General features: G+C 40.1%; 1 long non-coding RNA gene across 2 annotated transcripts in view; it reads right to left on the bottom strand.

Annotated features, from left to right (window-relative positions):
* The window catches only part of LOC147380249 (uncharacterized), a 145,181-nt gene that overhangs the window by 87,661 nt on the left and 33,606 nt on the right, over nt 1-23,914 (bottom strand). Inside the window, exon 2 of one of the 2 annotated variants that reach the window (XR_015135064.1) lies at nt 11,461-11,594. This is a non-coding gene — a long non-coding RNA (uncharacterized LOC147380249). Of the gene's footprint in view, nt 1-11,460; nt 11,595-12,418; nt 13,486-23,914 lie in introns of those variants that run through there. The other variant, XR_015135066.1, reaches the window with a different exon arrangement.

The raw sequence follows: 23,914 nt of genomic DNA, 5'->3' as shown, positions 1-23,914 counted from the left end.
TGTTATAAGTTATTTCTGTTTATACTTCCCAGCCAGAGTTTTGACCTTTCTAAGCACATCAAGGACGTGTGCCTTATTTCATTTATCCTGATATGGTATGTGTGTGGCATGTGTTAGTCACTCAGTGGTGTCCAACTCTTTGCAACCCCACGTACTGGAGCCCACCAGGCTCCTCAGTCCATGGAATTTTCCAGACAAGAATACTGGAGTGGGTAGCCATTCCCTTCTCCAGGGGATCTTCCAAACCCAGAGATCAAACTGGGTCTCCTGTATTGCAGGTAGATTCTTTACCATCTGAGCCACCAGAGAAGCCTTATCTTGGTATCCTTGGGCTTTAGCATAGCATTTAGCATATATCCAGCACTTAATAATGATTGTTAATTATCTGACATATGAATTAAATAAGGTGACAAGCTTTTACTTAAAAAAAAACACAGAAATTTTTTTCCACCAATGAAAGTTATCTGAAAAGCTTACCAAAGTGAAAAAGTTATCCAAAAACCAAAATCACAATTTATAAAGAACTAAGGATATTTAAAAAAAAAAAATCTAAGTTCCACTAGTTAAAGAGATGAATGTCCAGCCAATGTGAATATTATCAGAACCACAGGGATATAAAACGTAGCCCTGAGGAGACATTGTATTTTTCTGAGAAAACAACGAGAAGGGATTAGACAGAACTCTAAGTATGACCTTGGGCAAATAATCTGTAAAAATCACAAATCTGGATCACACTTATTGTGAGCTTTTGTTGCCTGTGCCCAGGACACTAAACACTCCTGAGAGAAGACAGAGCTCTATTCAGACTCAGCACACTGTGAATTCTTACAGTCTAACATCAAACAAGCCCACTGTATTCAGCAATCCCTTAATTATGATCGGGTCTGTTCCTCTCAGTGGCTAGTTCAAACCCTCTTTTCTCTACTCTCTCCCTCCTTCTGAAAGATTACTGCTCTGAGCCATGAACAACACCATTCTTGGCCTCTGGAGGAGAGGAATTCAATCTGGGCCCAGTGACAAGGCTTGATTGCTCAGAGCTGTTGTGTAATGACGTTTTATTAAAATATAAAAGAGATAGATAAAGCTTCTGTCCATGGAATTCTCCAGGCCAGAATACTGGAGTGGGTAGCCTTTCCCTTCTCCAGGAGATCTTCCCAATCTAGGGATCGAACTCAGGTCTCCTGCATTGCAGCCAGATTCTTTACCATCTGAGCCACCAGGGAAGCCCTGGTGTACATGCAAATGTATGGCCTAACTTTAAAACAAAACATGGTAAAACAAAGACTTTCTTTTGAAAGTTCACCTTCTCAGCACTATGAAATTTCTCTGAACTACCAAATTTTTCAGTGAGCTCAGCCCAGTAGCTTTTTTTCTTTACCCACCTTACAGTATCTTTTTAACTCCTTGAAAAGGATTTAAAGGGTTTTTCTTTAAACCCTTTAAATCTTTCAAACACACCTTCCATACTTTATCATTTTTCAAATGATTTATTCTGCCAAACCAAAACCATTAAGGTCATCTTGCTAGTTTCTTTTAAATCTTTGCACCTTACAACCCATCAGTCACCAAGTCCTGTCAACTCTTCCCTGACACTGACTTTTAGATGTGTCCCTTGCTCTCATTGCCCAAATTCCTAACCATTTATGTTTGGGATAACGATATTGCCTACTAGCTAGCTTTATTAGCTAGGAAATGCTGCAATAATAGATGATCCCAAAGCTTAATGGCCAGCAGGAAGAGAGTTTATTTCAAGTTTAAGGTGTAGGTTGCTGGCGACTCTGCTCCATGCTTCTTCACCCCAAGATTCTAGGCGATGAAGCCGTCCTCTTCTAAAAATTTACCAGTCTCACAGTAAAAAGAAAAGAGATGATGGCAAACCAGAAGGCAGCTCTTGAAGTTTCTGCTCAGAAGTGGCTCTCACCACTTCTTTTTTTTTTTTAATTTAAATTTATTTATTTTAATTGGAGGTTAATTACTTTACAATATTGTACTGGTTTTGCCATACATCAACATGAATCTGCCACCGGTGTACACATGCTCCCCATCCTGAACCCCGCTCCCTTACCCTCCCCGTACCATCCCTCTGGGTCATCCCAGTGCACCAGCCCCAAGCATCCTGTATCCTGCATCAAACCTTCTTATTGCTTTCCTGCAGCACATTTCCTCTGTCTTCATGCTCTGCTCACCATCTGCCACCTCACCCAACCAGCAGTCCCACTGAAGAGCCTACGTACTCAATCATTCTCAGAAGATATTTCCTTGTGTGCATTGAGACACTACAGATCCCCTCCAATAATTCCTCCCTAATACTGTCCATACTACACTTCTATATACTGATTTAATAAATCAGTATAAAACTTGTATGGAAAAAGTCATACAAAAAGTCATCTTGTCAAGTTTGACACATATGTGCACACATACAAAGTTAGGATTTTGATTGGATGTGCATTCAATCTATAGATGAATTTGGAAGAACAACTTTACAATAGTGAGTTTTACACAAACTATATCTCTATTTAGGTTTCCTTTAATGTCTTTCAAATAAAATTTGCAATTGTTTCCATAGAGATCATGTACATGTTTTATTATTATAATTATTTTTCCTCAAATAGGAGAACTTATCTATAAAGTCATCTAGATCTGGTATTTTTCTTTGTAGGGCAATTTCTTAGTGCTAACTTAAGTAACATTTTGTCATTTATGTTGCTGGCAATATACCAACAGCACACACTTTGTTTCTGTTGGTATATTGAAATGCATGAAAAGTGTTAATTGCTTGGTCATATCCGACACTTTGTGACCCATGGACTATAGCCCACCAGACTCCTCTGTTCATGGAATTCTCCAGGCGAGAATACTGGAGTGGGTTGCCATTCCTTTCTACAGGGGATCTTCTCAGTATACATTGATTTTGTACTCAGGAAACTTACTAAACTCTGTTATTTCTTCTGAAAGTTCATTGTAAATTTTAAATATAATATATTATTACATTTCCAAATGTACAGGATTTTTTTTAGAATTTGTATTTATTACAAAATGGAAGAAATATGATATGATCCCTGGGAATTTACTGAGGCTTCCTACATGGTCAGTAATTGTTTTATTTTGATAACTGTCCCACGTGTAAAGAATGTGTTCTCTGTTGAGTATAAGGCTCTATAGATGGCTAATGCTCAAGCATATTATTTGTATGGTTCAGACTGTCTGTACCTCCAATTATTTTTGTTTGCTTAATTCTGGAAAAGATATGCTAAATTCTCCAAATATAATTTTTAAAATTTTTTGAAAAAAATAAATAAATAAATCAGTATATAGTGCTCGTATAGGTGGCTAGTTTGCATATTAAATTGCATCTAATTTTTCCAACTATATTGTATACATTTTGTGATCAAGACTGTCTTAATAATTGTTATTTAAATGCTTGATTTTTGCCTATTTCCAAATAATTGGGAAAGTATCTGATATAAAATAATTTGTAATTTAAGGCATACCATGAGATAGTCATGCTCCTAATTAGAGTGAGCTTGGTGAGGACTGTAGAGGAAACACAGAGTAATAAAAGGTAAATGTAGTTATAAGTGTTGGTTCTGAAGACAGACTACCCAGGTGCGAATCTGTGGCTCCATCACTTACAGAGTAACCATTAGCAAGTTACTTCTTGTTTTTTGCTACATTATCTCCTATTGAAGCAGTATATTAATATGATTATACCATATGATTGTTTCAATGAAAAAATAAGTAAATACATAAAAAGTGATTATAAAATTGACTGGTACATATTAAGCCCTCAATAAAGATTAGGTGTTGTTGCTGCTACTGTTGGTGGGCAGTCTATAGTCTCAAAAGAGATTTATTATTTATATTTTCTGCTCTCATGACTATTAATAATAAAGTATATAAGAAAACTCATATTTTCCGGTGGTACTTGCAAATCTGGTGTCAGGAAATACTACTAAAATATTCCAAATAATTAATATATTTCTTTTATCCCTCACAGCACTGAATACTGCCCAAGATTCATCCACGATGTTAATAATATTTGTTGGTTGGCATACCTTCTCATCTCTCAGATTCCAAATCTTAAAACAATACTTAAATTACAAAGCTATTTTAAATATAGAAGTTATTTGTTTTAGAAAACAAAATAAAAAAATATATGTATGTATAAACTTTTTTATGCTAATGAAAGTAGAAAAACGGGATATCTGGGATGATAAGAGAAAACAAAAAGAAAAGATTACATAAATTTTGCAATTCAATATTATAGAAGAGAGAGGTAATACAGTGATATTTATCAAGAAAATATTATAACAATAAAAATTAAAAGTGGTCAAATATCTTCTTTTATTTTTAATTAAAGGATAATTGCTTTACAATGTTGTGCTGGTTTCTGCCATACATCAATGGGAATCAACCATAGGTACATATATGTTCCCTCCCTCTTGAACCTCCCTCCCACCCCATCCCACCTCTCTACATTGTCACAGAGCACCAGGTTTGAGCTCTCTGTGTCATACAGCAAATTCCTACTAGCTTGATGAAAGTGAAAGTGGAGAGTGAAAAAGTTGGCTTAAAGCTCAACATTCAGAAAACGAAGATCATGGCATCCGGTCCCACCACTTCATGGAAAATAGATGGGGAAACAGTGGAAACAGTGTCAGACTTTATTTTTCTGGGCTCCAAAATCACTGCAGATGGTGACTGCAGCCATGAAATTAAAAGACGCTTACTCCTTGGAAGGAAAGTTATGACCAACCTAGATAGCATGTTCAAAAGCAGAGACATTACTTTGCCTACAAAGGTCCATCTAATCAAGGCTATGGTTTTTCCTGTGGTCATGTATGGATGTGAGAGTTGGACTGTGAAGAAGGCTGAGCACCGAAGAATTGATGCTTTTGAACTGTGGTGTTGGAGAAGACTCTTGAGAGTCCCTTGGACTGCAAGGAGATCCAACCAGTCCATTCTGAAGGAGATCAGCCCTGGGATTTCTTTGGAAGGAATGATGCTGAAGCTGAAACTCCAGTCCTTTGGCCACTTCATGCGAAGAGTTGACTCATTGGAAAAGACTCTGATGCTGGGAGGGATTGGGGGCAGGAGGAAAAGGGGATGACAGAGGATGAGATGGCTGGATGGCATCACTGACTCGATGGACGTGAGTCTGGGTGAACTCTGGGAGTTGGTGATGGACAGGGAGGCCTGGCGTGCTGCGATTCATGGGGTCGAAAAGAGTCGGACACAACTGAGCGACTGATCTGATCTGATCCATTTTACATATGATAATATATATGTTTCAGTGCTACTCTCTCAATTCATTCCACCCTCTCCTTCCCTACTGTGTTGACAAATCTGTTCTCTACGTCTGTCTCTCCACTGTTGCTCTGAAAATACGTTCACCATAACCATCTTTCTAAATTCCATATATATATGCTAACATATGATATTTGTTTTTCTCTTTCTGACTTACTTCACTGTGTATAATAGGCTCTAGGTTCATTCACCTCATTAGAACTAATGCAAGTATGTTCCTTTTTATGGCTGAGAAATATTCCATTGTGTATATGTACCACAACTTCTTTATCCATTCATCTGTCGATGGGCATCTAGGTTGCTTCTATGTCCTGCTGCTGCTGCTGCTGCTAAGTCGCTTCAGTCGTGTCCAACTCTGTGTGACCCCAGAGACAGCAGCCCACCCGGCTTCCCCATCCCTGGGATTCTCCAGGCAAGAACACTGGAGTGGGTGCTTCTATGTCCTAACTATCATAAATATGTTGCAATGAACATTGGGGTACATGTGTCTACCCCAATGTTCATTGCAACATATTTATGATAGTTAGGACATAGAAGCAACCTAGATGCCCATCGACAGATGAATGGATAAAGAAGTTGTGGTACATATACACAATGGAATATTTCTCAGCCATAAAAAGGAACATACTTGCATTAGTTCTAATGAAGTGGATGAACCTATAGCCTATTATACAGAGTGAAGTAAGTCAGAAAGAGAAAAACAAATATCATATGTTAGCACATATATATGGAATCTAGAAAGATGGTTATGATGAATGCATTTTCAGAGGGAGAAGGCAATGGCAACCCACTTCAGTACTCTTGCCTGGAAAATCCCATGGATGGAGGAGCCTGGTAGGGTGCAGACCATGGGGTTGCAAAGAGTCAGACACGACTGAGCAACTTCACTTTCCCTTTTCCCTTTCATGCATTGGAGAAGGAAATGGCAACCCACTCCAGTGTTCTTGCCTGGAGAATCCCAGGGACAGAGGAGCCTAGTGGGCTGTGTCTGTGGGGTCGCACAGAGTTGGACACGACTGAAGTGACTTAGCAGCAGCAGCAGGGTAGTGGGATTGCCCAGTAGTGGGATTTTAGGGTCATAGTAGTTTTATTCCTAGTTTGTTAAGGAATCATACACTGTTCTCCATAGTGGCTATACTAATTTAAATTCCTACCAATAGCTTAAAAGGGTTCCCTTTTCTCCACACCCTCTTCAGCATTTATTGTTTGTAGATTTTTGTTGATGGCCATTTTGAAAAAGTGGTCAAATAATACATTCTTGTTTGAAGTTATAAAAGCAAAAGATAACACACTTTGAGACACACTAAGGGAAAAAAAAATCAAATTCTTCAACTAGTGGTGCTGGGAAAATTGAACAGCTACAAGTGAAAAATGAAATTAGAACATTTTTTAACACCATATACAAAAATAAACTCAAAATGGATCAAAGACCTAAATGTAATGCCAGACATTATAAAACTCTTAAAGGAAAACATAGGCAGAACACACTCTGACACAGATCACAGTTTTGATCCACTTCTTAGAGTAATGAAAGTAAAAACAAAAATAAACAAATAGGACCTAATTAAACTTAAAAGCTTCTGCACAACAAAGGAAACCATAAACAAAATGAAAAGACAACCTACAGAATGGGAGAAAATATTTGCAAACAAAGCAACTGACAAGGGATTCATCTCTAAAATATACAAAAAAACTCATGCAACTCTATGTCAAAAAAAAAAAACCATGTAATCAAAAAATGGGCCATGCCAGGGTAGTATATCTAAACACATTTTTCCAAAGAATACATACAGATAGTCAAAAAGTACAGAAAAAGTTGCTCAACATTACTATTAGTGAAATGCAAAGCAAAACTACACCTCACACCAGTCAGAATGGCCATCATCAAAAAGTCTACAAACAATAAGTGCTGGAGAGGGTATAGATAAAAGGGAATTCTCCTAAACTGTTGGTGAAAGTGAAAGTTGCTCAGTCGTGTCCAACTCTTTGAGACCCTATGGACTACACAGTCCATGGAATTCTCCAGACCAGAATACTGGAGTGGGTAGCCTTTCCCTTCTCGAGGGGATCTTCCCAACCCAGGGATCAAACCCAGGTCTCCTGCAGTGTAGGCAGATTCTTTACCAGCTGAGCCACCAAGTGGGAATATAAATTAGTACAACCACTATGGAGAACAGTGTGGAAGTTCCTTAAAAAACTAAAAATAAAACTACCATATGATCTAGCAATCCTGCTGCTGCTGCTACTGCTAAGTGGCTTCAGTCGTGTTCGACTCTGTGCGACCCAATAGACAGCAGCCCACCAGGCTCCCCCTTCCCTGGGATTCTCCAGGCAAAAATACTGAAGTGGGTTGCCAAGCCCTCTTCCAGGGGATCTTCCCAACCCAAGGATCGAACCAAGGTCCCCCACGTTGCAGGCCGATTCTTTACTGACCAAGCCACCAGAGAAGTCATAAAAAGAGTAGATATATGTATATATTTCTTGAAAACACATAAAAAAGAAAGAAAATTTAAAAAATGACACTTTGATACACTCTAAGGAAAAAAAATCAAATTCTTGCAATAACGTGAATATAAAGTGAGAAAGAATACAAGGATTATGGTTGAGAAAAAAAGCTTAAAATATGTTTGAAAACCACCTCTACTGACAATCTGAAAGAGTCAGAGAACAAGCCTGGAAGTGGAGGCAAAGGGGTAGGGAGAGAGAAGGCGAGAGAAGGAGAGAAGAATGAATGAACTGGATATTAACAAAATAGTTCCCCACTGTCATTTACCAAATTCTGTTTGGTGCTTATGTATCTCTAACTCCATAATTTTGTGGTACATTTCCATTCATGTATTCTATTTTATTTTGCTTATTTGTACTTTTCTATAAGAAAATAACTTTTTCAAATACATGATTAAAATGGTAAATTTGTAAATTCAAGTGAAATCTAGTTTAGAAATGATGAATTCTTAGTGATAGTATTTGTATCATGAAAGTACACAATCGCAACCTGGCAAAAGACATTAGTTTGATACACAAAAATACCCAGTGCATGTTTCTGCAATATATTAATCAGTTCAGTTCAGTTCAGTCGCTCAGTCATGTCTGACTCTTTGCGACCCCATGAATCGCAGCACGCCAGGCCTCCCTGTCCATCACCAACTCCTGGAGTTCACCCAGACTCACGTCCATTGAGTCAGTGATGACATCCAGCCATCTCATCCTCTGTTGTCCCCTTCTCCTCCTGCCCCCAATCCCTCCCAGCATCAGAGTCTTTTCCAGTGAGTCAACTCTTCACATGAGGTGGCCAAAGTACTGGAGTTTCAGCTTTAGCATCATTCCTTCCAAAGAAATCCCAGGGCTGATCTCCTTCAGAATGGACTGCTTGGATCGCCTTGCAGTCCAAGGGACTCTCAAGAGTCTTCTCCAACACCACAGTTCAAAAGCATCAATTCTTCGGCGCTCATACATCCATTCAAAAAAAAAAAAAAAACAATGTGGCTTCTGTAGTGGATTTCCATTTGGAAGAAATAAGATATTCCTGACTAAATCTGTTAGCTGTCTATTAAAGGGTATGTTTAAACATCTGCTTGCAATGCAGGAAACCCAGGTTCGATTCCTGGGTCGGGAAGATCCCCTGGAGAAGGAAATGGCAATCCACTCCAGCACTCTTGCCTGGAAAATCCCATGGACGGAGGAGCCTGATAGGCTACAGTCCATGGGGTTGCAAAGAGTCGGACACGACTGAGCGACTTCACTTTCCTTCCAGCAAACCATTAGTTTGCCAGTGTTTGATGTTAGAAGCAGTTCCTTAGTGAAAAACTGTACCATCATTGGCTTTCATCTTTTACGTGGATTCCTAGTGACTATGATACATATATGGGATCCAGGTTGGAATCTATCCTATCATTAATGCAATCTTAGTATGGAAATTGAGACAGATTTATTCTAAGCCTCCTTTCTTAAAATATATCATAATATAGGTTTGAAAATATAACTCAGAGCTGTAACTGTAACATTTATAGTTAAGAAAAATAAACAGGTCCCTCTGTCCTTTACCCTTCCCACCGTCAAATATTCCTCCTCTCACTGTTATTCCACAGGCTTTTGGTGGCTTCCACAACCATGGAAATGGAGAGGAGTACATTTCTGGAAACATGACTATCCTTTCATCATCCTCCTACTCAACAGTGTTAAACAGTTCATCTTTGTTTTATAACTTGAATTGCAAAAACCTTTATGCTGGTAAAGCTCAAACTGACCGGCTAGGTCTCCATCACGTTATGCTTCACTTGTAGGTTCTCTTTCTCTGTTTGTTGTTGTTGTTGTTGTTAATGATTCCTTTGCACTCTGACTGCTTAAAGTAATTCACTTGTTAGTTAAAGCTCTATCAGGCACCTGGCGTTTTTCCTCTTTGAGACACTCCCTAACACTCCTCTTCTTTGTAAGCATTCTTCATTCCAGAAGAGGAGATCCCAGTATAGCAATCTCAGAGACCACCAGAGCCCATCACCAGGACTCCTGACACCAGCCTTGATGGTTTTTAAATGTTCCATAAGAACAGAAGGATACAGACCCAACAACTGCTCCATCCTCATCAAGAATCTTATTTTGAGGACTTTCCTGATGGTCCAGTGGTTAAGATTCCACACTTCCACTGCAGGGATGCAGCCAAAATAAAGAAATCAAAACAAACAAAAAAAAAAGAGAACCATATTTTGAGCTAACACTGTAAGTTTTACTTACTGAACCCTTTCAGGAAGGACACAGTCTTGATGGCACTAGCTTGATGTGGATTTCTTTGCCTGGCAAAGAAATAAAGCTACTCTTTTCTTTCTTACCCAAAGTTGTCTCCATGATTTTGATTCAGTGCTGGTGTACAGAGATGGAGATTTCAGTAGCAGTGTTAAAGGCCCCAAATCACTCCTCCAGCTTTAGCTTTATTATCCAATTTGCAATTCCTCTCTAGTCTATTTGCTGAATGTGCCATGCTCATCACTTCATGTCTACACAAGCTGTTCTTCCTAGTACACCCTCCCTTTCTCTCTGCATCTGAATCTTACCTGCACTCTAGAAGTCTGCTCAAGGCCCCTTTCGGTGTGTAGCCTTCCCCAGGGTCTTGAACTGTGTTGACCTCTCTTCTTCAGAACTGTTTTAATCCTGGAGTGTGCACTCACTCATCCGCATTAGTAATCTATACCTTTTGTGGTTAACAATGTTGTCATGTGTATTAGTCTTGGGACTCCAGGGAGATCATAAATACATTGTTATATGTTTTATATGTTGCAGTTTATTCTTCTTTTGAAAATGTGCAGCAAATTACAATACAGGACTAGCACAAGTATTTGCAAAGAATACATGTTTGATAAATATGAATACTAATTCAGCTTCTCTGGTGGCTCAGTGGTAAAGAATCTGCCTGTCAATGCAGGAGATGTGGGTTTGATCCCTGGATCGGGAAGATTCCCCTGGAGAAGGAAATGGCAACCCACTCTAATATTCTTGCCTGGGAAATTCCATGGACAAGAGGAGCCTGGGGGACTGCAGTCCATGCGGTCTGTACAACTTAGCAACTAAATAACAGTTATTGCAAAATCTTTAAAGAGTTGAAAGATGAGAATCCTAAATTCAAACTTTAAGTACATTCCTGGTGGCCACCATGCTATTAAACCATTTTGACTCCTTTTCAATCTATTTAATATAATGTAATGAAGAACCTTCAAATACTTTTGCTTAAATCATCTACCTAAACTATTTCTACAAATAACTAGCAAAGTTTTACCCCATCAAAAGAGACTCACAAAAAAAGAGAATTTCTATTCTGTACTTTGGGCAGCTGGAAGAGCAGCTACATATTTCATTTATCCCTTTAGGTGTTTATTCATTCATTTAGTAACTATTTAGTAGAAGCCTGCTATATACAAAGGATAAACTTGCCGAGGACCAGAATGCTACCATTCTAAAATCCATTTCTTTATGCCTTGGAAATTTTCTAATCTTCACAAATCCTCTATTCAATGCAAATACACCACAGGGAAGAAACATTTTGAACCACTGTTAGGTAACACCTTTACCAGAATCACTTGATCACCTTCTGGTGCAAGAATGGTGCCTGGAAAAACAGAGAAAGTACTACAAGATGTGGTACCTGGTAATGCCAACCCTCACCTGTAACTGGTCTAGAAAATGACCAGATCTCCTTCTATAGAACTGGGCAGGGATGCATTCAACTCTCTCCCATTTCTCTTTCTTGACACCAATCTTCATATTTCCTTCTCTCTGGGACACAGAAATTTTTCTACCTGGGACAGATCATAAAAAGAAAGTCAATTTCCAAAATAGCCCCAGGCAAACACAATCATTATCTTGTCCTTCACAAATGAAGTAATTCTACTGGAGGGGGTGGGGGGCGGTGTGGGGCGGGGGGGTGGGGGGGGGGAGACCTATAACTTCTTTGTTATAAACAGTAATTTATTTAAACATTTGGTCATTTAAAGTAAACAATGCATTTTGAGACCCCAAGCAAGTATAGTTCCTTTGTCTAACCTAAAATGAAAACGATTTTTTTTTTCATTCCACAAAGGAAAGGCTAAATGTCCACAAAATGCCAATACAAATACCAGAGCCTGTTATGCTTAATTAGTTGGCCTAATATGAATGATCAGGTCAGGGAACGTCTGTGAACTTGCTCTTTTTTTTTTTTTTGCGAACTTGCTTTTTAAGATTTTCATCGCTATCTTTCAGAACTGAGCTATGCAGTTTTGCTGCCCTCTTGAGGAGAGTCGAGTCATTACGTCTACTAATTGGACTCATCAGTATTCCCAATGCATTATGTTTATTGAAACTGATAACTAACTGACTATATTAATCAAGTCACAAATTAAAATAATAATTATTGCAATACAAAATTTCTTCTAAAAATCTCAAAGAACTATTGATAAATAATCACTGTTAACATTAAACTTCCAAATTAAAAAGGCAAGTTTTGTGTCTATTATTTGCCCTTTATGGACAATTAACATGGAAAAATCATCTACTGAAAAGCATTCAGAAAGATGTTACCTAACTATAGTCCTGGATTCCTTATATAAAATACACTAAATAAAATAACTCCAAGTAAGAAATCTTTCATTATAGATAAATTTATTCCTTTATTTGCAGGTGAATTTGAAATTTGTGGATATTGTGCAGGAATCATTGCTGTTTCTACAATTTAAATATTTCTCCCAGTTCACAACAACAGAAGCAAGTCACATAATCAGTAGTTCCCAGTTTATTTATTCAAACAGGATTTATTCAGAGCCTTCTATGAGCTTCTTCTGAATTATGCCAAAGGTTGGTTGAGAAACTGATGAATTATTTAATTCTCTTCTGCCATCCTATGATTCTCCCTCTGATGCTTCAAGTGTGTGACCAAATTTACACACAGCACAGAAGTCAGCTCTCAGACTACTGGCCTCAGTGCATTCATCCTCAGTCCTTTTCCACCTGAACAATCAGGCCATTAATATGCATTAAGAACTCTCGTCCTGCAGTGTGAAAGTTCAAAATTTTAAACTGAGGGACTGGGAGTCAACTTCAATTTTCTGCCACAGTCACTGCTCTGGACACACATGCCGAACTGTGCCAAGTAACCACAGAAGGTCACGTGAGGTGGGCTTCACCGAGGTTGCCCCTTTTGCGGGATGGATAAAACAGAGCACCTGGACTCTCCTCGGCACTTTCCTCTTACTTTCACCCAGGTAAAAGGGGGAAAGATACCCTGGTACCTAGTGCCACCTCCCTTCGGCTTGGTTGCCCAAATATCCCAACGGTACACTCTATTTCAGCATCCCAGTGTTTTAGCGTTCATATTATTCTTTTTATAATTCCTGCCCCTAAAATCTCTTAACCCTGGGTCTCTAACATAGCTAGAACCTGCTTGCTAAAATGATATCAAGTGGTATTAACTAATTCAGACTATGGGCATCATGAAGTGAAAATGGATGAATGTCTCTGTCTTCTTATGTAGCATTTCAACAAAGCCAAATAAGAAAGATCTTCATGGCAATATAGTAGAATGATAAAGAGTACACCTAGTTGATTTTACAGGATGGATATGATGGTGTATAACTGGAACACCCAAAAGAGCATCGTATTCCGTAAGTTTTCCTTTATCGTAGAATGAATCCAAATAATCAACTTTGATTTTACCTAGAAAAAAGAAAATTTTGAATTTACAATGAGATAAATTCTTAAGGCACTAAAGGTTTATTACTAACCACAGTTTGATTAATTTAGACAGCTTCTGCACACCCACTGTTCCAACGTAATCCAGATCAACATCACCTCTTGCCTAGATTTGAACCACAAATTCCTACTGATCTCCCTGACTCTTAGCATTTACCTGTTTCATCACGTTCTTCTTACTGCTGCCAGAATGACTGCATCATTCATTCATCCAGAATGCCCTTGGAACCTCTGTTAAAGACACATCTCTTACCTTTAGACTCCTCAGGCATGAATCAAAATATGACTTCCTCTGTCTCTCAAAATCCACAATATGCAAGCATCCCTTGACACCCTTCTCCTCTTCCAAAGAAAGGGGGAGGAGGGACAGCATACCAACAACACTCTCCAAAGAATTCCTGGCTCTCAGCCTAATAAACAAGCCCTGAAATCCCAAAGCTTAACACAACATATGCTTTTCTTTCACACATGTCACCGCTCAATGAAAGATAAAGTGGGATAAAGGCTCTGTTCCATCTAGTCTTTCAGGGACCCAGTTTCCTTCCATTTAGTGACTCCCTCATTCCCCCTGCATTGGCAGGGGGATTCTTCACCACTAGCACCACCTGGGAAGCCCCTATGGCTCAGACAATAAAGAATCTGCTTGTAATGCAGGAGACCCAGGTTCAATCCCTGGGTCGGGATGATCCCCTGGAGGAGGAAATGGCAACCCACTCCAGTATTCTTGCTTGGGAAATCCCATGGACAGAGAAGCCTGGCGGGCTACAGTCCACGGGGATGCAAAGAGCCAGACATGACTGAGCAACTAATGCTATCACTTCAGTTTCATTCCCCCAAGATTCACAATCCCATTCCAGATCCTCTGCCTCCCACCTTCCAAGAAGCAAAGAAAGCAAGCATGGAGGACTATGTCTAAGGCCCAGTCTGTAAGGGGCACATATCACTTTGCTGAACACACCCTTCCTGTAACATTTAATTTTAATTGTAACTTTCAGGGTACTTTTAGATGAGATTGACATTTAAATCAATGAACTTTGAGAAAAGCAGTCTCTCCTCCATAATGTGGGTGGTCCAAATCCAATCAGTTGAAGATATGAATAGAATAAAAGGAGCCATCTCTCTAAGCAAGAGAGAATTCTCCAGCCTACTGCCTTCAGACTTCATCTGTGCCATCACTTCTCATGTGTCTCCAGCCTGCCAACCCTCACTGCAGATTTTGGACTCAGCAGCCTTCATAAACAGGTGAGCCAGTTCCTCATAATAAATCTCTTTATATGCATAAACATATACAGACACACACACACATACACACATCCTGGTAGTTCCGCTTCTCTGGAGAATCCTAACTGATATATCCTCTTGGCCAGAATGCAGGCCCCTAGGCTTGGTAGTGTGCCCAGGAGGAAGAGAAGAGACACAAATAGTGAGCATCAGCACTTTCTGAAACAAACATCTGATCGTATCACTTCCCTGTAATAAGGGACACTTCCTACTATTGCCTTGGAACAACGTCCAAACTCTTTAGCAAGTCAGAGTCCTCCAAATTCTTATCTTTTTCTACATTTCCAGTTGAGCCTCTGACCAGCTGCCACTACACATTCTAATGAATTTCATCTGATGGGTCTCACTCTCTGCTGACTCTAAGTCTTTCTCATACATTATTAATGACCATCGCTAACACTTACTGAGCACTCACCATCTGCCAGGTACTATACCCCTCAAATCAAATATATTTCTTATTTAATTCTTACAACAACCCTGTCAGGTATTATTACATATACTTTACAGATGGTAAAAGCATGACACAGAGAACTTGGTAAGGCAACCAAGGTCAGACAGCAAGTAAACAGTGAAAAAGAATTCAAATTCCTCATCCAACTTGAAAACCTCCTTCATCTCCAGTTTCTCTTTACCACAATCTACCACCACTGCTTCTTCATCTGTGTAACACCTTATTATCCTTAGACTATCAACAGAATTCTCTTCTTTCAGGAGATTTTTATAACTCCATAGCCTTTATCACAGAGAAGGCAATGGCACCCCACTCCAGTATTCTTGCCTGGAAAATCCCATGGACGGAGAAGCCTGGTGGGCTGCAGTCCATGGGGTCGCTGAGGGTTGGACACGACTAAGCAACTTCACTTTCACTTTTCACTTTCATGCATTGGAGAAGGAAATGGCAACCCACTCCAGGGTTCTTGCCTGGAGAATCCCAGGGACGGGGGAGCCTGGTGGGCTGCCATCTATGGGGTCACACAGAGCCGGACACGACTGAAGTGACTTAGCAGTAGCAGCAGCAGCCTTTATCAGGTCTACCTGCTAAAGCTTTTAGGGGACCTTTTATTACCCCTATGATTGCACATGTATTGCAAGTACTTGTATAGATGTCCATCAACTCCTTTAGAGTTTAGGTTCAAAATGGCAGAACTGTACATACACACACACCAGGAAAAGATGACAAAATATTTCATTTACAATATTAACAAAAAGATATGTAGTGTACTAAATATCTCTTATTTCCCCTTCAGATCCACCCTTTACTGTTGACTTTGTCAGTTTGAGTGTTATAACAGCACCATAAACTGGGTGGCTTATTGATAACAGAAATCTATTTCTCACAGTTTCTAGAGGCTGGAAGGCAGAGATGATGGTGGCAGGTGGTCAGATTTTAGACAGAGCTCTCTTCTGGGCTGCAGACTGATAATTCTTGTTATCTTCACATGGCAGAGCTGGGCTAAAAGACTCTCTAGGATCCCTTTTATTAATATACGACCACTAATCCCTTACAAAATCTACCTCCATGATCACATTTTAAATGCTCCACATCCTAATACCATCACACTGGGAGCTGGGATTTCAACATAGGAATCTGGGGAAGACAACAAACATTCAGTTCACTGCATTCTAGCCCTGACCCCCCAAATTTATGTCCTTCTCACATCCCATCCCAATAACCCAAAAGTCTTACTAATAACTCATTCCAGCATCAACTTTGAAGTCCAAAAGTCCAAAGTCTTATCTAAAAATCATCTAAATCAGATAGGAGTGAGATTCATACTCAAGCAAAATTCCTCTCCAGCTGTAAACCAATGAAATCCTGTGCTTCTAAAATACAATGGTAGCGGAGAAGGAAACGGCAACCCACTCCAGTATTCATGCCTGGAAAATCCCATGGACCGAGGAGCCTGGTGGGCTACCATCCATGGGGTCGCAAAGAATCAGACACGACTGAGCGACTTCTGTGTCTTTGAAGCTCAAAGGGATACGGGTCACTGAAAAGGATATAAACCAGGGCAGAATTTCTTAAAGAAGTAACAGATTAGTTAGTTACAACATCAAGATAAATGGAATTGAAACAGAGATGCTACCAAGAGAGTTGGGCAGTACTGCTTAAATAATGCTCAAGAGTTTCTATTCTTAAATTGTTTCCTCTTGAGAGAAGATGAGCAGCCCCGGGCCCACTCAGCTCTGCCTTTTCTGTTCCCCACTTTGGTTGTGTGTTGTCACTTTCAGAATTGCACTTTTTTCACCTTGTCATAGTAGCTGCCAAAGTGTGTTTTTATAAACATGGGGTTCTAGAGCGCTGGCTTCCTGGGGCAGAGGAGAAAGAAATGCGTGTTGTACAAAGTCAGTACGTTCATATGTTTAATAAAATAGTTCTATTATTGAAAAAAAAAAAAATACAATGGTAGGAAAGGCACAGGACAGACATTCCCATTTCAAATGGAAGGAAGAGGAAAAAAGGAAGGAGTGATGCAAGTTCAAAACCTAGCAAGGCAAACTGCCTGAGATCTTGAGATGCCAGAATAATCGTTTTTGGCTCCATACTCTGCCTTTCACTCCCACTAGGTGATCCCGCCCTCTGGACCCACTGGGGTGTCACTGTCACCCTACAGTTTGGCAGGGCATCGCCCATGCTAAATTTCTCTCTGCAGTGGGTGCCACTCTGTCAGGATGAGGGTCGCACCTCCAGGACTCCACTGAGTTTGAAATCAAGGTTGATACAATCCTGTCCCCAGGGCCCAAGTATGCTGGGCCTGTGTTAGGAGTGGCAACCCTGATGATCTTCTGAATTGACTTCAGGGTTCTTCTTCCCTTGTCTAGAGCAATAGCATGTGTTTACATTCAAATAGTGTTATGGGCCAGTCCTGTAGGATCTATGAAGTCTGACAGACTTCCCTCGTTTTGTCCCATTTTCTCTGCTTCTTTTAGTTTCAGCTGGCAGTTTTTCTCCTGGTGTAATCCTAATCTCTACTCTTGCTTTTTGTTGAGATGGTAGATTAACTCCATGGTTCACATCCCTTAAGTGTTTTCTTCCAAACACACGTTCTTATCTTTTGTAATATGGATAGTCCAAGCATATCCTAAATTTGCAAGCTCTGGTTCCTGTATGCTCAATAATTTTATCTTCAGAGCATTTCCATCTCCTCACATTCTTCTGTAAGCAGTCAGGAGGAACCAGGCTTCTCCTTCAACATTTTCTTAGAAATCTCTCCATTTAAATATCCAGTTTTATCACTGGCACGTTCCACCTCCCACAATGTAAAAATTCCACAAATTTTTGCCACTTTATAAAAAGGATAACCTTTCCTCTATTTTCCAATAACATATTCCTCATCTCTATCTGAGACCTCATTAAAATGGCCTATACTTTGCATTTTACACCAACATTCTCTTCATGAGTAATTAGGTATTCTCTAAGAAGAAGGAAGCTTTCTCTATAGCTCTCTGTCTTCTGAGTTCTTATCAGAATCACCGTTAAATGTCTATTTACAACTATCCCCATTTCTTCTAGCACCTATCTCAGAACTTCCAGCCCCTACCCATTATCCAGTTTCAATCACATTTTTAGGTATCTATTATAGCAGCATTCCCACTTCCTGCTACCAATTTCTGTCTTAGTCCAGGCTTTCATAGCAAAGTACCATAGACTGGGGTGGTTTATAAAAGCATAAATTTATTTCTTATAGTTCTAGAGGCTGGAAGTCTACTAAGATCAGAGTACCAGTATGGTTGGGTTCCGGTGAGGACCCTTTCCTAGGTTACATGCTGCCAACTTTTCGTTGTATCATCTCATGGTGGAAAGAGGGTGAAAGAGATCTCAGAGTCCATTTTGTAAAGGCCCTAATCGTATTGTGAGGACTTCATCCTCATGAACTAATTATCTCCAAAAGTATCTACTTCCTAATACCGTCACATTCAGGATTAGGCTTTCAATACATGAGTGGGGGGCACAAACATTCAGTTCATTGCACCCTTTTCTACTCTCTCTGCATCTAAGGAGGCCAACAGTTGTGGCCCATGTCAGTGGTCTCCCTTGCCCTCTGCTTCTGTTGGGTTTGTCCAACAGGAGGGCATGGAAGGTCACCACATGGTAAGCACAGAGCAAGGTCGAGGTATCTCCTCCTCCATTTGTCTCTGTCCTTCTATGGATGTCCACAGTTCTTGAACATCAGTCTTCTCCTATAAATGAAAGTGAAAGTGAAGTCGCTCAGTCGTGTCAAACTCATTGCGACCCCGTGGACTGTAGCCCACCAGGCTCCTCTGTCCATGGGATTCTCCAGGCAAGAATACTGGAGTGGGTGGCTATTTCCTGCTCCAGGGGATCTTCCCACCCCCAGGGATCGAACCCAGGTCTCCTGCATTGCAGGCAGAGGCTTAACCTCTGAGCCACCATAGGTGTTCCCTCCAATACCTGGTAACCCTTCCTTCCCACTCCTGCTACTCTCTTCTTACAATAATTCGGGGATGTTTCACTGTCCATTGTTGAGTTTTCTTATGCCTTTCCCACACCTTTAAAAAAAATAGCCCATTCATTAAACTCTCCTTCATTACTTCATTTGAGGATTTGCTGTCTCTTTCTTGCCAGGACCCTGATTAATACACACAGCAGAAAACTTAATAAGAAATGTGCAAAATTTGTATTAAGAAGCTTTAAAACACTAGTAATGGACACAAAATAGGCATAAAAATATAAGTGTAAAAGCATAAAATGTTTTCCTTCAACAGGAAAACTCAACCTAATAAAGGTGTAAATCTCCATTAAATAATCCATAATTTTACATTGATTCTAGTAAAAATACTAGCAATACTTATAACTAAAGAAGTCAATTTTAAACTTATATTAAAATTATAATAAGCAAAAATAAAAAGGAAAATTCTGGGAAAAAAAAAAGAGTAACATGGAAGAACCAGCCCTATTGGTTACATGAAAGTGTTAGTCTCTCAGTCATGTCCAACTCTTTTGCAACCCCATGGACTATAGTCCGCTAGCTCCTCAGTCCATGGAATTCTTCAGGCAAAATACTGGAGTGGGTTGCCATTTCCTTCTCCAGGGGATCTTCTTGACCCAAGGATTGAACTCAGGTCTCCTGCATTGCAGGCAGATTCCTTACCATCTGAGCCACCTATAAAATAAGTTATAAAGCTACAATATCAAGAATAACACAGTTCTTATTCAAGAATTGATTTAAAAATTCATTGAAATAAAAAAGAAAGTCTAAACATACATCAGAACTTTAGTATGTCATAAAGTGTTTCAACAGTGGAGAAATAACTCCAAAAAGAATGAAAGGATGGAGCCTATGCTGTAAAGAGCAACACTGCATAGGAACCTGGAATGTTAGGTCCATGAATCAAGGCAAATTGGAAGTGGTCAAACAGGAGATGGCAAGAGTGAATGTTGACATTAGGAATCAGCAAACTAAAATGGACTGGAATGGGTAAATTTAACTAAGATGACCATTATATCTACTACTGTGGGCAAGAATCCCCAAGAAGAAATGGAGTAGCCATCATGGTCAACAATAGAGTCCGAAATGCAGTATTTGGATGCAATCTCAAAAACGACAGAATGATCTCTGTTCATTTCCAAGGCTAACGATTCAATATCACGGTAATCCAAGCCTATGCCCCAACCAGTAACGCTGAGGAAACTGAAGTTGAAGGGTTCTATGAAGACCTACAAGACCTTTTAGAACTAACACCCAAAAAAGATGTCCTTTTCATTATAGGGGACTGGAATGCAAAAGTAGGAAGTCAAGAAACACCTGGGGTAACAGGCAAATTTGGCCTTGGTGTACAGAATGAAGCAGGGCAAAGGCTAATAGAGTTTTGCCAAGAGAACACACTGGTCATAGCAAACCCCCTCTTCCAACAACACAAGACTCTACACATGGACATCACCAGATGGTCAACACTGAAATCAGCTTGATTATATTCTTTGCATCCAAAGACGCAGAAGCTCTATACAGTCAGCAAAAACAAGACCAGGATCTGACTGTGGCTCAGATCATGAAATCCTTATTGCCAAATTCAGACTTAAATTGAAGAAAGTAGGGAAAACCACTAGACCATTCAGGCATGACCTAAATCAAATCCCTTATGGCTATACACTGGAAGTGAGAAATAGATTTAAGGGCCTAGATCTGATAGAGTGCCCGATGAACTATAAGATGGAGGTTCATGACATTGTACAGGAGACAGGGATCAAGACCATCCCCATGGAAAAGAAATGCAAAAAAGCAAAATGGCTGTCTGGGGATGCCTTATAAATAGCTGTGAAAAGAAGAGAAGTGAAAAGCAAAGGAGAAAAGGAAAGATATGCCCATTTGAATGCAGAGTTCCAAAGAATAGCAAGGAGAGATAAGAATGCCTTCCTCAGCGATCAATGCAAAGAAATAGAGGAAAACAACAGAATGAGAAAGACTAGAGATCTCTTCAAGAAAATTAGAGATAGCAAGGGAATATTTCATAGAAAGATGGGTTCAATAAAGAACAGAAATGGTATAGACCTAACAGAAGCAGAAGATATTAAGAAGAGGTGGCAGGAATACACAGAAGAAATGTACAAAAAGATCTTCACGACCAAGATAATCATGATGGTGTGATCACTCGCCCAGAGCCAGACATCCTGGAATGTGAAGTCAAGTGGGCCTTAGAAAGCATCACTACAAACAAAGCTAGTGGAGGTGATGGAATTCCAGTGGAGCTATTTCAAATCCTGAAAGATGATGCTGTGAAAGTGCTGCACTCAATACGCGAGAAAATTTGGAAAACTCAGCAGTGGCCACAGGACTGGAAAAGGTCAGTTTTCATTCCAATGCCAAAAAAAGGCAATACCAAAGAATACTCAAACTACTGCACAATTGCACTTATCTCACACACTAGCAGTAATGCTCAAAATTCTCCAAGCCAGGCTTCAGCAATTCATGAACTGTGAACTTCCAGATGTTCAAACTGGTTTTAGAAAAGGCAGAGGAACCAGAGATCAAATTGCCAACATCCTCTGGATCATGAAAAAGCAAGAGAGTTCCAGAAAAACATCTATTTCTGCTTTATTGACTATACCAAAGCCTTTGACTGTGTGGATCACAATAAACTGTGGAACATTCTTCAAGAGATGGGAATACCAGACCACATGACCTGCCTCTTGAGAAACCTATATAGGTCAGGAAGCAACAGTTAGAAATGGACATGGAACAACAGACTGGTTCCAAATAGGAAAAGGAGTACGTCAAGGCTGTATATTGTCACCCTGCTTATTTAACTTATATGCAGAATACATCATGAGAAACGCTGGGCTGGAAGAAGCACAAGCTGGAATCAAGATTGCTGGGAGAAATATCAATAACCTCAGATATGCAGATGACACCACCCTTATGGCAGAAAGTGAAGAGGAACTAAAAAGCCTCTTGATGAAAGTGAGAGAGGAGAGTGAAAAAGTTGGCTTAAAGCTCAACATTCAGAAAATGAAGATGATGGCATCTGGTCCCATCACTTCATGGGAAATAGATGGAGAAACAGTGTAAACAGTGTCAGACTTTATTTTGGGGGGCTCCAAAGTCACTGTAGATGGTGATTGCAGCCATGAAATTGAAAGACGCTTACTCCTTGGAAGGAAAGTTATGACCAACCTAGATAGCATATTCAAAAGCAGAGACATTACTTTGCCTACAAAGGTCCATCTAATCAAGGCTATGGTTTTTCCAGTGGTCATGTATGGATGTGAGAGTTGAACTGTGAAGAAGGCTGAGGGCCGAAGAATTGATGCTTTTGAACTGTGGTGTTTTAGAAGACTCTTGAGAGTCCCTTGGACTGCAAGGAGATCCAACCAGTCCATTCTGAAGGAGATCAGCCCTGGGATTTCTTTGGAAGGAATGATGCTAAAGCTGAAACTCCAGTACTTTGGCCACCTCATGCGAAGAGTTGACTCATTGGAAAAGACTCTGATGCTGGGAGGGATTGGGGGCAGAAGGAGAAGGGGACGACAGAGGATGAGATGGCTGGATGGCATCACTGACTCAACGGACATGAGTCTGAGTGAACTCCGGGAGTTGGTGATGGACAGGGAGGCCTGGCGTGCTGCGATTCATGGGGTCGCAAAGAGTCGGACATGACTGAGCGACTGAACTGAACTGAACTGATACGTATGTCACTGATGATTAAAGCATTACTGGGTTCTAGGTTTACAAAGGTCAAAGACCAGCAGCACAGTGTGTAAGTCAAGATTCAACCAGGAATTAGAAACCACTCTACATATTTAAACCAGAGGGAACTATGTGTAGGAAATTGATAGCGCAAGTGAGGCAAAAGCCAAGAAGGCAAATAGGGTTGGCAAAGCAATCTAATGATACCAGCAAGCTAGAGGAACCAAAGGAAGAGGTAGTGTTATAGGAGCCTCAGGGCTGGGTCACCAAGGAAAACTTGGAACCAGGGCAAGCATCATCACAGAAAGCAGGAGCCACAGAGGAGATGCAGGCACTGCCAGAAATCCCACCCAGGGCAAAAGAGATAGAGGGGTCTTGTCCGATTTCCCAGTGTATTTCCACCCTCTCATACTCAGGTCTTATCTTGCCTTCTTTCTGTAGCCTAACTTTTGCCCTGCAGCCTTGACCTTCAGACTGCTCCCCTGGTCTGGACTTGGCTCAGGTGACCCTCACATCCCAGCATCTTCAATGCTTCCTGTCACTCCACATTCCGGCCCACCTTCACAGCACCAGAAGTTCAGCTCTCAGGACTTTGCTTGAGTGGAGCTTCTGACACTTGCAAATGAGACAGTCCTGATCCAATTTATTAATATCAATGCAGTCTGTCATCTGTTCATAAATCTTACATTTCATGCCTAAGAATAATGATTTTCTTTTCTTTTACTTTCTCATTTTCTATTCATTTTCATCACCAGTAATATCAGTTGACATTCTTTTTGGAGTTATTGTTCACAAAGAAATGCTGTTTTAATATTTCATCAGGCATTATGTTCATAAGGACAAGCAGAAATAATACAACTCCTGTGAATCAGAAATGCTGCACCATCTTCTATCGTTGTCTAGGCACTCAGTCATGACTCTTTATGACCCTATGGACTGTAGCCTGTGAGGCTCCTTGTCCATGG

Source organism: Bos grunniens, chromosome 1, assembly GCF_055505025.1.
Source record: "Bos grunniens cultivar Pamir isolate PY7600 chromosome 1, Bosgru_T2T1.0, whole genome shotgun sequence".
In the NCBI taxonomy this organism is placed as follows: domain Eukaryota; kingdom Metazoa; phylum Chordata; class Mammalia; order Artiodactyla; family Bovidae; genus Bos; species Bos grunniens.
Note: the sequence above shows the minus strand (reverse complement) of the source record. Positions and strands in the feature narration are given on the sequence as shown.